The sequence below is a fragment of the Harpegnathos saltator genome, unplaced genomic scaffold (assembly GCF_003227715.2).
Source record: "Harpegnathos saltator strain DR-91 unplaced genomic scaffold, Hsal_v8.6 scaffold61, whole genome shotgun sequence".
NCBI lineage: Eukaryota > Metazoa > Arthropoda > Insecta > Hymenoptera > Formicidae > Harpegnathos > Harpegnathos saltator.
The window spans coordinates 684,960-698,621 of NW_020230438.1; the positions used below are offsets into that span (position 1 = coordinate 684,960).

Consider the following 13,662-nt stretch of genomic DNA (forward strand, 5'->3'; position numbering starts at 1 on the left):
CGTGCACAAGCGAGCTTTCGAGTTGCGCTGTAAGTTCGAAGACGCTCTGCAGAGGCGTATGGGACAAGCAGCGCGCTAATGTTCTTGCGTTCGTAAAAAAACGAACGCGCGATCGTGCAGTGGCGTGTAAAGGTTAGAGCGAGAAAAAAAAAGCAAGCAGATCCAAAGCAGATCGGGAAGAGGTTCTCACTCAACAATGTCGCTCCAGTGTCTGGCGGTGGTTCTTTGCGATAATCTCGCGACCGCCGCCGCGGTTGTTTCGCCGATTATCGCACTTTGTCGAGCTTCACACTCGATTCTCCCATTACTAACGTCACTGTGCGGTGCGCCAAAGTGAAGTACACAAAACGCGGGCAACCTGAAGCCCAGTGACAGGATCCATTAGAAGCGGTTTACTTAGGTCCTTCAAGATTAGCCCCACCTACGCCCGCAGCTTCTTGTCTCTCTGTCTCTCTCTCTCTCTCTCTCTCTCTCTCTCTCTCTCTCTCTCTCTCTCTCTCCCTCTCTCCCCCCCCGCTTCGTCTTTCGCGATACTTAACGCTACAATATAGCGCAGCTAACGTGCGCCAAATATAAAGCGTGATTCAATGTTTGCACGAGCGCGTGAGTGTGTGGAAATGTAGTAAATGTTAAAAAGTCTTGTTCTGTTTATATAAAAGATAGCCGAAAGGAAAAAATGAACAGGTCGACGATGTATATTTTTTGGGACAGCTTCAAGTCGTCCTTCGTCCGTAATAAGTACGCTGTACCGTCCTTTTCCTTTTCCCTGGAAATGTTTTTCCCTTTCCGACACACCGAACGTTGTTCTCGCGCTGCTCACACGTGTAACACGTATATCGAAAAAACGTCGTCATTTCCGATTCAGTTACAGTTGACCGAAACACGTCTCTCTTCAGCGTCCACGTCCACGGGCTTGGGAAAAATGCTTTTTCCCTATTAAATTGATCAACAAATTCGAGCGTCGAGCATCCGTTCGCGTACGAAATTCGTATTGTTTCATTTCCATGTCGCGCTGTGTGTGTGTGTGTGTGTGTGTGTGTGTGTGTGTGTGTGAACGCCTTCGACAGTGCCTCGGAATTTCAAACTCGATGACATACGACGGCTAATTTAGTGTTGCATAATGACGAAGCGAAGGGGAAGCTCCGAGAGATCCGCGGTGCCTCGCGCGGTGGCACATGTGTTTCAAACGGGGAATTCTCACTTGCGTAACGAGACGCTTTGATTAAAGATTACACTTCGTGTCTCGCGCAGTAACTCCGCGAAATCTTCCGCGCGTTTTAATACACGCACGTGGGGCACAAATTCCCGGCACACACTTCGTCGCGCGATTCTCTTTCCTTTCGTCTCCTCGTCTCCTCAAATGCTCCGCTCTCCCCTCTCCCCCCCCCCCCTATCGATCTAGCTCTAATGGTCCACGATGAATCATCCGTGTTCACACCGATCCGTTCGGACGATAATTATGATACTACTCCTGCGACAGGCGCGCAGAACGCTCTCCCCCTTCCCCTCTCAGGGAAAGCGTTTTACGCAGCACGAGCGCGTTAGAAAACCTTCCGGTCTGCCATGAAGATTGATGATCGAGCCCGCGCGCAGCCCGAAGATTCGCTCGCCCACTTTTTTCACTCCTCCCCTTCTTAATAGGTTACGTCACTCGGGGAATGAAAACGCTACCCTCGGCAGCACCCACACGACAGTCGGCCGCGACGACAAAAGAAAGGAAGGAAGGAAGGAAGGAAGGAAGGACCGTCGCAGGACGAACGGCGAGCCGGGGGCGGGGGCGGTGCCGTTGATACTTACCGCATTTTTTCGTCATTATCCGTCGCCGTTGCCGTTGGAGGGATAAGATCGTGAGTCGAGTTAGCCACGTAAATTGGCTTAAGGGATTTGCCTCTCGGTGCGCTTAATAGCGCGCGTCGCACGCGCTACGCCGCGCCGACGACGGCCCGGGGATCGCCTCTTTCGTTCGACGTTGCATGCGCGCTCTTTGCTAATCTTCGCCGGCGAAATGCCCCAAGGGGGAGGGAGGACCGCGATCGCGCAGTCGGAGAGCCAAAAACTTCGAGTTCCAATGACTCGTCGCTGAACATTTCGGGGTCAGAGAGGGGGGGGAGGAGAAGGAGTAGACTGAGAAACTTGACAATTTAGGGAACTCGGAATAAACTCCGGAGTCCTCCGTAGATTAGGAGGAGGAGGGGGGGGGGGAGGTAGAAAATCGAGATGTAGAAAACCAACAAGTCTGCAATTTCGAGAAGCGGATTCCCGAGTAAACTGGAATTCGCTCAGATACGATCGCTCAGGATCGGCCGACTATTCTCTTTACGAGGGCGATTTTGAGCGAGAATTACTCTCTGCTAATTATAGGCCCGGCAGCCAGCCTCTATCCGTTGCGTTCACGTGTGTCGTGTGTCTTTCTCGTCACAATTCCATCGAGGTATATCTTTATGCTGGACGAAGCGCTATTTAAACGCTGTTTGGATGTTGGTGGTGGATGTGGCAGTGCGCATAAGAGACGGTAATTGGAGCACTCAAGTGCCCCGTCGGAGGCCGAATAGCGGAACGCCGCCGCGCCGTCGGGACGAAATCGCAAGCGAAATCTTTGCGCTCGCAAGAAAGAGCCTCGCGCAAATGCGCCATCTCGCTCGATCAGCCTGTTGGCGCGGCGGTGCGAGCGGAAGATTAAGATATTTATAAAGGCAATCCCTGTGGACGCAGCGAGAGGAAGGGAATATAAGCCCCGGTGGATGAGGATTAAGGGTGCGTTTAAGGGCTGTTTACGGTTTTGCGGACGCCACGATATCAGCCTGCGCTGCGCATAAGCCGCGGCGCTGCGGAATTTCGGATCGTGGTTTATGGATAGCTTGAAATAGGGGATGGGCATCTAAACGGGGGTGCCTATAGACAGGGAGAGGGAGAGGGAGAGGGGGAGAGAGAGAGAGAGAGAGAGAGAGGGGTAAACCTTCACTGCGCTGCGCTAGTAGATTGGATAAGCGCGATCGGAACGTCTACGATAATGCACAGTAATTTCTAATAAGATGTTAATGTGCCAATTTGCCAATTTTCGCGAGGATGCGAACATTCTCAGGAGGATATCTCCTCTCGAGAGTTTGGGACAGCGGCAAAAGTTGCTGTGATTGCTTGACATTATTAATATTATTTAATACTCCGTGTATCGTGCCGTCGCAATTAACACGCAATGCGATGCACGCGCCAACTCTGCAAATTCCCCATTTACTGCAAGACAAGAACTGCGGCTCGGCTCTTTCTCCATTCATTGATCAATCGACGCCGCGCGACTCGCATGTGAAACCACATGCGTTTCTGAGAAATTCTTCCCTCTACGAGGCCCCCATTACGGGCATAATGAAATCCCCAATAAAACGGTGCGATGATGTTTCCTGACGTAGTCGCGCTCTCAAACACGGGTGTAATCATACCGGGCTAATATTTAACCAGTCTAATATTAACGTCACGGGACGGCGAGCCGTGTTGTTTTTCCCGGAACTGTACGCGTACGTCACGGTAATTCCCATGGAGCATTTACGCAACGCCCTCGAGTAATTATGCACAGGCTGTACACGGTCCGGCGTGTCGCGCGGCCGAAAATTATTAACGTCAACTGAGTCGTGCGATTTTACTTGGCTTTTATCATGTATTCATAATTTATAAATTCGACAGCGGAATTGAGAGAACTCGCGAAATAACAGACGGACTCGTTTCTCGCGAGCGTTGATGCGATTTCAAGCGGCGATCACGCGCTTTGCCGCTGCACGGAGAGAACGATATAAATAAGTCGATTCGATGTCAATAAGAATAGAATCTTATTAATCTTCTTTCTCGCTCCTCCTCTCCCTCAGCAACATTTAAAAGGAATATTACTCATACTTTATGCATTAAAGAACAGTCGGGCCTTTGTTACAGACTAATGACTTTCAAACCTAATAATACAAGGAGCGGTGCTGAATACGTTGTGACGATGTGCTCTTTTCTCGATTGTATCTGTTTCTCTCAAAAGATCGTGCACGGCATAAATTCTTAAATTCTTTTCTTATATTTGAAACTTATTTATGTAATATATATATATATATATATATAAAAACTTTTTTAACGTATAGTCATAAGGTGTCCGGGATTTTTTGGAAACGAAAAATTGCGAAGATTAAACAGATCAAATTGAGAAGAAGAGTCAAGTACCATTTTGCAAATTTTCAAGTTATCAATTAAAAAACTTCTACATGTGGTCATTCTCAATCATTAATAACCTAATAACTATTGCGATTTTTGCAAAATGGTATTTGACTTTTCTTCTCAATTTGATCCGATTAATCTTCACAATTTTTCGTTTCCGAAAGATCCCAGACACCCTGTATACATAATAATTAAAAAAGTTAAATTTAATAATTTTGTTTTCTTGTGTCTCCTTTCACTGTTTTGTAAATCAGTGCTAAGGAAGATGCATTTTTCGGCTAATGGGTCGAGAAAAGTGGAAAGTCTCCTTTCCAATGCTGAGCGAAAAATAACATTCGATATTTTGTTGCGGCGACCTTATCCAGCCAAATGATATCGCAAGTATTTCCTCCGTGTAACAAATACGCTAAATTGATGCGCCCGCGCGCAACCTGGGAACCTTCGTTGCGACCTGTCAACTGTCGCGTTAAACAACATATTACAAGCCGAACGCTAACAACAACCTCTCGCGGGATCGATATGGGATCGTGTGTAATTCAAGTTTCTCATAATTCGTGTTGACAGCAATCTATTTACCCGGCTGATTGACGACTCTTTGACTCGCCGTAATTTACAAACCGCACTATCGATCGTAATTTGCAAACGCGTATCTAATCTCAACAAATATAAGATGTATAAGCTAATTAAGTTCGCGTACCACGCGAACAATAAGGCATTGCATCGATCAAAAACAAACATCTTTTATCGAAGGATGGAAGGATTTTCCATCAATGGAAAATATTGGTTTCTGACCGATGCAGCGCCTTTTCGCTTGTGTGATACGCGCGCTAATCATATTGTATAAATATTGTATGTATATAATATGTACGTGTATGTGTGTGTGTGTGTGTGTGTCTGTGTGTGCGCGCGCGTGTATGTATAATCGCGAATTATCAAAGTTAAACGTTGCCTGCGTTAGTCTTGTTAAAATATATCGGAATCACGGCTCAATGTATGTCTTACATATTTGATAATTGAGAAAATAATTGCGGCAGATTATCATCATCCTTTGTAATTACTAATCAATATGAAATTGCATCATTCAAAAATTCTACATGACGTGTGCTTTCGCCCTTCTTCCCGATAGATGCGACACCACGATATAATTTATGACAACACAACCGGCCATATAATAATTATAATAATAATGATAACAGCAACAATATAGCAGTAGTAGGAAATAATATGCGGCGCGCTGTCAAGCCCACATTATCGCGCGCGAATAGCATTGTAATCCAGTTAACTTCCGCGGCAGCGTTTAGTATTTAGCGATTCGCTATTTATTCAATATTCACCGGTAACTTCCTCTCTTCTCTCTCGTCTAAAATTCCCCAAACATGTCACACCGTAATCTCCATTGGACACCTCTACACATAGCTAAAGGCTACGTGCGTCCGCGTGCAAATGCGCTCCGTTAAGGCGCCGTCACACATGCAAATGCACGTGGGATATTTGCGTTGATATGCTCTGTCGCGTGGGTTCTAATACCGCCGGCACACACACACACACAGAGACAGAGAGAGAGAGAGGAGAGAGAGAGAGAGGGAGAGAGAGAGCGTGTAAAGAAAGGCTAGAAAATTAATGGCTAGATTCTTGAGATTGAGTTAGCTCGAGGTTGCGTTGCGACATTCAGCGAGCTCCGCGAGCGTCACGGAGTCGCGCGAAACACCTCGCGATTATAAGCGCACGAGATCGTACACGGGCTTAAGCGCCGCTGGTTATTTCCGTCCGCGAGAATTGCCTCCGTGTCGGTTTCTTTCCTCTCCGGCGCGGGCGTCTCTCGTTCTCCACTTATCGAGGGCTGCCGCGGCGGCGGCGGCGGCGGCGGCGCCATCGCGTACGCTCTCCCAGAATTGCAGCTCGATAATTGAAACATTTCTGGGCGAGTTAAACAATGCTCCGTATTATCCGGATTGCGGTCTCGTTGTGTAAAGTACGGCGATACCGTTAATACCGCGCGAGAGTAAATCCCGTGTTATTATACAAATAATTCACTGCGAGTTTGTTCCGGTTAATTTGCCGCGGGTAAAGTTATACGCACGCATATTAGGTCGTACAATGCAATGTACGCGGACCTTCCGCGCTGAGATATCTCTCTCTCTCTCTCTCTCTCTCTCTCTCTCTCTCTCTCTCTCTCTCTCTCTCTCTCTCTCTCTCTCTCTCTCTCTCTCTCTCTCTCTCGGCTTCCGTGCACCTCGAGTCTTCTGGATCACGATTCAGATTTTTGGATTTCGCAGCTTTTAAGCTGTTAGCACTTGAGTCAACAGTTTTATCTGTTATATAGAGGCAGTGTTAATTTGCTTGATATTCTCAAAAATGTTATTTTCAGTTGAGAAAAATATACACACACACACACACACACACACATACAAAACGAATCACTGTTGAAATTTAATTTACGTACTGCAGAAGACCGACGAAAAAGTTTGATTCAGACGGAAGAGGAGACTAGTAGAAAAATTGACAACACAGGCGACGAAAGCTATTAATTAAATAACAGCATCAAAATCATCGAGGATGTATCGCCATCGGAACCTTCACCGAACATTCGCCGAAAGCCAAACAGATCCAACGGCCAGTCACGGCTTTTATGTCGCTGAAAGCAACTCGCGTAGCAATCCATGAGAGTCCCCGGCGCCGTACTTCGTAAAATATTCTCTGCTGACTTCGCCATCGCGTGTCCTAGTCACGCGAACCGCCCAAGGCCGGTAGTTCGACGAGAGCAGACCGATAGACGAGCAACAGCCAGCAAAAGCAAGCCGACTTTGCAAAGTAAAGCGCGTGCACCCAAGTACGGGCCACGTGCCGAACGTATTTCGATCTGACTGACAAAAGAGGAAAGAGGACAAAGTGGGGACGGAGGCGTCGCGACGACGGGCAACACAACCACACCCTGTGAAGGGCCCGCTGGATCGATAGTCACTACCCCGCTAGAGCAGAGAGCGCCTGAGAGAGAGAGAGAGAGAGAGAGAGAGAGAGAGAGAGAGAGAGAGAGAGAGAGGGGGAGAGAGAGAGAGAGAGGGAGAGAAGAACCAAGGGAGGGAGAGATGGAGAGCGGGTCGCGGGAAAGTAAAGGAAAAAGGGAAAGAAAGGGTGAGACAAATCGTCCCCCAAAAGATCTCACTACGTCGTCTCCGTCTTCTCCGTCCCCCCTTCCTCCCCTCTAGCTTTTTCCGTTTTTTCCTCTTCTTCCCTGGGCTCGCCGCCTCTTCTTCTAGTTCGCTCGGTTACCTGCTATCTACGAGCGATGTCACACAGAGCTACCCCCGGTCGACGCGATCCGGAGAGCCACGCACGGTGGGGCTCCGGTCGTCTCTCGGTGATTTCGAGAGAACGAAAGGAATTCACGATATCCCCTCGGCGCGAACGTTAATGAATTTGCGAGCGGCGACGCGCAGCAGCGGGTATCGGCTCGCGCCGGTCCAATCATCTTGTCGCTGTTTTACGCACGGCGAGAACAATTTCCACATTCGCGCGCGCGCGCGTGCGCTCGAGGAAAATCGTGCGCCGCACGGCGACGGCAATTTGCCTAATTGGAATTTATATAATTACATCGCGATAATGCGATTGCTTCTTCCCATCTCCATGCGGATTAAGTCATCATAAAACGTTACACCGAATTTCCCTGCCTCGAGTATACTTTCCAATTACGCAATGCGATTACGCCCCCCGGGGTAATAAGAACTTTTTCGTCCCTCGCAAACAACCGTTTTCTGGGGCTTTGCCTCTCCTTGTTTCCGCTCTTTTTCTTTTTTTTGCTCTTCCTCTCTAGCCGCGCGCAGCCCGGCGGAAACTTCCATGACGACACAATCTCCGAACAACTATCCGCTTATCTTTCTCCGGCGTTTTATCTTTCGTTTTGTTACTTCCATTTTTAAGTAACGGCTTTTTATTATACGAACGCGCGGCGTATCGGGCTGGCAAGAGTGGATTTCCGCCTGGACATCTCTCTCTCTCTCTCTCTCTCTCTCTCTCTCTCTCTCTCCGCCTCTGTCGCCGGCGACATCGAATTTACACGCGTACGACGCCGTCTCAAAAATGATACTCTCCGGCGCGCGGTGCCTCTCTCTCTCTCTCTCGTCCAGGACATTCAGGTGCGACTTCATCAGTCTCGAGCATCCACCTCTTGGTCAGGGGGAGGGGAGGTCCAACCGGCTTATTTTCCGTACCCATCTCCGTGCCGCTCTCTCGTCACGTCTCGTCTCTGCAATGTATTCTTGTAGCCTAATTGTCGCGAGGACGACAATTTGTGCTCGCAAGTTGTACCCGATTAGTCACGCTTGCGGAAACGCCGCTGCGGGAGGAGCGAGACAATTTGGCGAAATGTAAATTAGAAGTGGTTAAACCGCGATCCTTGCGCGCTCGCAAGATTTCGAACGATAGCGAGCTCGTCTTGTTAGCGCGGCACAATTACGTGAAGCATGTTACGAATATACGGGAAAAGCACGACGAGATATAAAACGATACGGTGTACCGACTGCCACACACGCACGCACGCACGCGCACACACACACACACACACACACACACACACACACACACACACACACACACACGTATAGCCACGTGCGCCGCACGCGCGTAACAAAGACTCGACGGAAAAAGCTTTCGTAATGGGATATCGTGACCAGATGAAATAACATATCCGCTATATCGGCGAACCTCGACGGTATTGTACCGGTCGTAACGCCCGCAGGAAAAAACCAAAAGATTTAAGTAGATTATCCTCCATTCAAATCGCATTCGCAAGATTACACCGGATGACTAACAGCAATGCGCGCTAGGAGTTTCTCTTTTAACTAGCTCAGCCTTTAAGCCGCCTCGATGTCTCCGCGATAATTAGCCGTTGCAACAGATTGCAAGCGTGGATCAGCTGCGATTTATCCCTCAGGCGAAACGATACTGCATTAACTGCGCTCTTTTCGTCACGACGACGATGAATTTTGCGGCTAAAAGGAGCGACCGATCCTGTCCAATTTGCGCCGTTAGGTTTTTGCGGATGAAAGAGCCGTTTTGAAATTTGAAATTTAAACTTTTATTCGACACGCTTTTTTCGACACATCTTGTCGATCGAAATAGTGTCCATCCACCTAAATGCACTTCGCTCAAACGTGATACGAGCGTATCAGTATGCCTTTCACGTGGAAATTGGAAGAGCGAAATGCAAGAAATTCGTTGGACGCACTTTTCACGTCACTCTCGGTACGAAATGCTGTCTCGCTTCAAAAACCTATCCAGACGTTTAAACAAACGGTGACCTTTCGGAGACAGGTCAGGAGAGTGAGGAGGATGAGGGAAAATTTCAAAGAAGACTGATTCCCATGCGACGAAGTTTGATGCGGCACCCATTCGTCAAGCTTTATCGCCTCCGCCATGGCTTTTAGATATCGGGAAACAGTCGAATAATAAACGTTGATGCTGTATGTAATATTTCGAACTGATAAACTGTTCCAACCATGTGTTTCAAAACATTGCCCTCGACGACTGATGGCGCAAGGCAAACTGTCGAAGTTTGTACCATCAGACCGAAACTTTTTGGAAACAAGGTTGGCGGTTCGATCACTTACAGGACCTTCCCTAAGAGCAGTTATGTTTCGCCTCGACCGCACTATGGCCAAGTTTGAGTTTGTACAACAAGAATATTATCCGCATTCCCTTACTTTCCATGTCGAAGAAACAGCAATTTCCAACGATGTAAACAATATGATAAAAAGTTATCCGTACGTGACAGATACTTTTCATACATCACGCGTGCAACGACAGTTGCATGACAGAAGCTGAACTGCTCAGCCGAGAAATTTGAATTGTGAAAAACGACCATGTCTCGTCTGCAACAACCAATACACAGGATCCAATTTGTCATAAAATTCGGCCAAACTTAGGGCAAGTCGCGCGCGCGCGCGCGCGCACGCACACACACACACACACATACTCGACGATAAGTTTCCATGAGAGAGTTTCTCAAAAGAGTGCGCACGAAACTCCGCGATGTGTGCCAGATATGGAAGAAAAAATCGTTATCTGCGACTCGTTGCATGGTGGTTTCGCGGGAACAACTTGCAGACATATTTCAGAGAGGCCATTGGTGTAAATGTTACACAAGCTTCGCCAATGTGAATAGGAAATAGAAATTATGCGCCGCGGTATAAGCGGTAACGACTCCGGCTCGCATACGAGGTACGCTCCGGCGATTCCAGTTCCGCGGGATAGAATCCCACGGGGGGAACCTTCCGTAATAGAATATCATGAGAGTAGTTCAAACAGGACGATCTCTTTAAAACTGAATAATATATCAACAACACACAGAGAGAGAGAGAGAGAGAGAGAGAGAGAGAGAGAGAGAGAGAGAGAGAGAGAGAGAGAGAGAGAGAGAACTGCGGCTCGTAACTCGTTCCTCTCCGAGGATTTTCCTATCGGCGAAACCGCGCGCGCGCGCATAATTCACGCGAAACGCTATCCCGGCAAACTTTCGACAATGTCAACTTTAATGAAACTTTAAGAAAGCTGATCATCCCGTCGAATTTCTGAAACGAGGATATTGCGCGAGCACGAGGACGCGCATTCCGGTATCGATCTGGGAAACCTCATCAGACTACCGCAACTACTTCACTCGCACACACCGGACGGATGCAAATCTCTTTTACAACATCGTAGATGGTAATACAGACTGTCCACGTTTGCTCTCTGCGATTAATTTCAAGTTACGAAAGCCGCCTCTCCCCCCCCCCCTCCCCCGCGAGGAGCGAGGTGTTTTTCCGGAAAGGCGGGATCAACGCGCAGAAAAAGGGGCCTGCTTTCTCCGGAGGACACTTTCTCTCCCCCTTCGCGGCGATTCTTTCCGATCGGCACCGTAATCGAAAATCGATATAGGACGGATTCGTCACGGCGGGCTGTTACTGTGACCGATATTTTCGCGCGTGTTCAATCCCGGCGTTACACCCTGTAATTAAAGATACACTGGTTTCCTTCCGGAGGCGACGTCCACGTACGCTCGGCATTCTATCGCTCCCACGTGCGGCGTAACTTCGCGGATATGTCCCCGGGGATAAATCCGCGTGGCCCGTGTTCCAACCCCCGTTACGACGCTACCACGGGAACGTGTTTATTCCCGCCCTTCTACTGTTCTCTCCGCAAAGTCACTACCTGCTCTCTCTCTCTCTCTCTCTCTCTCTCTCTCTCTCTCTCTCTCTCTCTCCGGGCGTTGCGCATCGGAAATGCGCGCATCATCGAGTCGCGCGCAGCCGATGCTACGCACGTTGCGTGGCTACGCGCGGCTACGTTGAGAACGCGTTATAACATTTCACATCGAACAACTTGCAGCGTGGATCGCGTCGTCCTGAGGATATATCACTGAGCCGCGTGTCTCTCACTGTGATTTCAGAGCGAGCCGCTGAGACGGAGGCCCGGGATCCGCCGCGGGAGGCTGCGGATTATTACACGCACAATAGGCGTCGCGGGAAGTCGAAGGTGAGATGGAGTCTAATCTTTTTGTAAAAGTCAAAGTGCCTCTCTCTAACTGTTGAATCCAAGTCGGACTCCTTCGGTTTACAGCGCCGTCGCCGCGGTCGGGCGCGGTTGAAACGCGTCCAATTTCAACGAGACATTCTCGATTTCGAGAGATCTCGTGGATTTTAATCGTCGGCTCGAAGCATCGCGGAAGGATCGCGCGTCTGGGGGGAGGGAAATCTTTCTCTCGAGAATGAGAGGAGGCTCCTGCGATTTCTGATGTCAAGCACTAGCACGAACGGGAACAAATCGCTCGAGCGCTCGTTGTTTCCATAATGATCGACTCGATCTGGAGGACTCGTCAGGGACTAATTGTTCCGCGCCGATTGCTCCCGTTGCTCGGCCGAGCTTCCGAGATCATCTTCGCGCCGCGCCGTGCGGGCGTGCGCGTTTCTTTTCCATTCCTTCATTTTATTTCATTTAATTCGTCAGCGACGGTTTTGCTTTTAATGCTCGTGGCGGTAAATTAAAAAGTCGAAAACGCTGTGGCAGCTCGAACTAACAAAAGAGGATTAACCACGACGGCGAGACAGCGACGGCGACGGCGACAGCGACGGCAACGGCAGCGACGGCGGCAACTTTTTCCGATATAAATATGTATGCCGGCAAGTTACACCATAATCCGCGGCACACTAATGAAGAAGGATCGATGACAGAAACGAGAGAGAGAGAGAGAGAGAGAGAGAGAAAGAGGGAGAGAGAGAGAGAAAGGAAGAAAAAAAGACGTTGCCGGCACAAAGGGTGATTCGTTTGATTCGCCGAGGTGGCGTCGGCGGGGGCGGAGGTGCGACGAGGGGATGGAAAGGGAAGGGGGGGCAGAGGCAAGGATCAGCGTTTCGTAACTCACTAGCAATTTGCAGGCGTTTTGTCGCCGCGGCGACGGCGGAAGCGATCCGTGCCGTTCTCGTCGCCGGGATATCGTGATCTCCCGACGGGGTAAAACAGCGTGAGAAGGGTGAAAGAGGCCAGCTACGAATTAGGGGGTGCGCCGTCGACCAGCTGGAGGTAGGAAAAATCGAAGAAACGAAGGGTCAAATGCCACGTGATGGATAGCCCGCTGTAGGAGGTCCAAGCGTATGAAATTGATCAGCCAGCCAGAATCATTCGATTCTACTTCCCACCCGCTCTCTTTCCCTCTCCCCGGTGTTATCGAATCCTCCCTGTCGCCTTCTTTCCTCTGTCTCTCTCTCTCCCTCTCTCTCTCTCTCTCTCTCTCTCTTGCTCGCTCGCTAGCTCGTTTTCCCTCGTCGAGTTCGCTCGCTCCCCCGCCCCTTGTTTCTTTCGTTCCATTCATTTTCCTTCCGCGTCGTACGACGTCGATAACTCTGATTCTCCCGGATCGCCCACCTCCGCCTTGGCGATGTTTTATTTTCACGGTCTCGACCAATGGCCGCAGTCCACGGCCGATTGCCGATGGCAATACTCTCGAGAAAATTCATGTAGCATGTAAGAAAAATTACGACTCCTCTGCTTTTCCGCGAACAGCTGGTTTAACGAGAGGAAAAGAGAGAGAGGGAGAGAGAGAGAGGGGGAGAGAGAGAGAGAGAGAGAGAGAGAGAGAGAGAGAAGGAAAGAGAGAAATGCAGGAAAACGTCGCGGTTACTACGGTCCCTCTCGACCAAGGATAAAAAAGCTCGTTCTTTATGCAACGGCCCGGATTCGGTTCGGCTGGTTACTCGCGTGCGCGACACCACCACGCGGAGATAAATCTTAAATTTTAATTCGAGAACACCGGAGTCGTTTTAAAGCGCGGATGAAATTCATACGAAATTTTCCGTGCGATTTCCCCCCGGTGCGCGGAGCGGCCGGAAGAGGCGGCGGCGGCGGCGGCGGCGGCGGCGGCGGTCTCGGATCCGGCAGCCGATTCCAAAGTGCGAATAAAGCCTCGAGATTATTGCGCGGTCCGTCGATAATAATCTGCCGGCACGAGAG

General features: G+C 49.4%; 1 long non-coding RNA gene across 1 annotated transcript in view; it reads left to right on the forward strand.

Annotated features, from left to right (window-relative positions):
- The window catches only part of LOC112589812 (uncharacterized), a 107,018-nt gene extending 95,292 nt beyond the window's left edge, over positions 1 to 11,726 (forward strand). The window contains exons 3-4 of the long non-coding RNA XR_003113806.1: positions 1,642 to 1,847; positions 11,606 to 11,726. This is a non-coding gene — a long non-coding RNA (uncharacterized LOC112589812). The remainder of the gene's footprint in view (positions 1 to 1,641; positions 1,848 to 11,605) is intronic.
- The last annotated feature ends 1,936 nt before the right edge of the window (positions 11,727 to 13,662 follow it).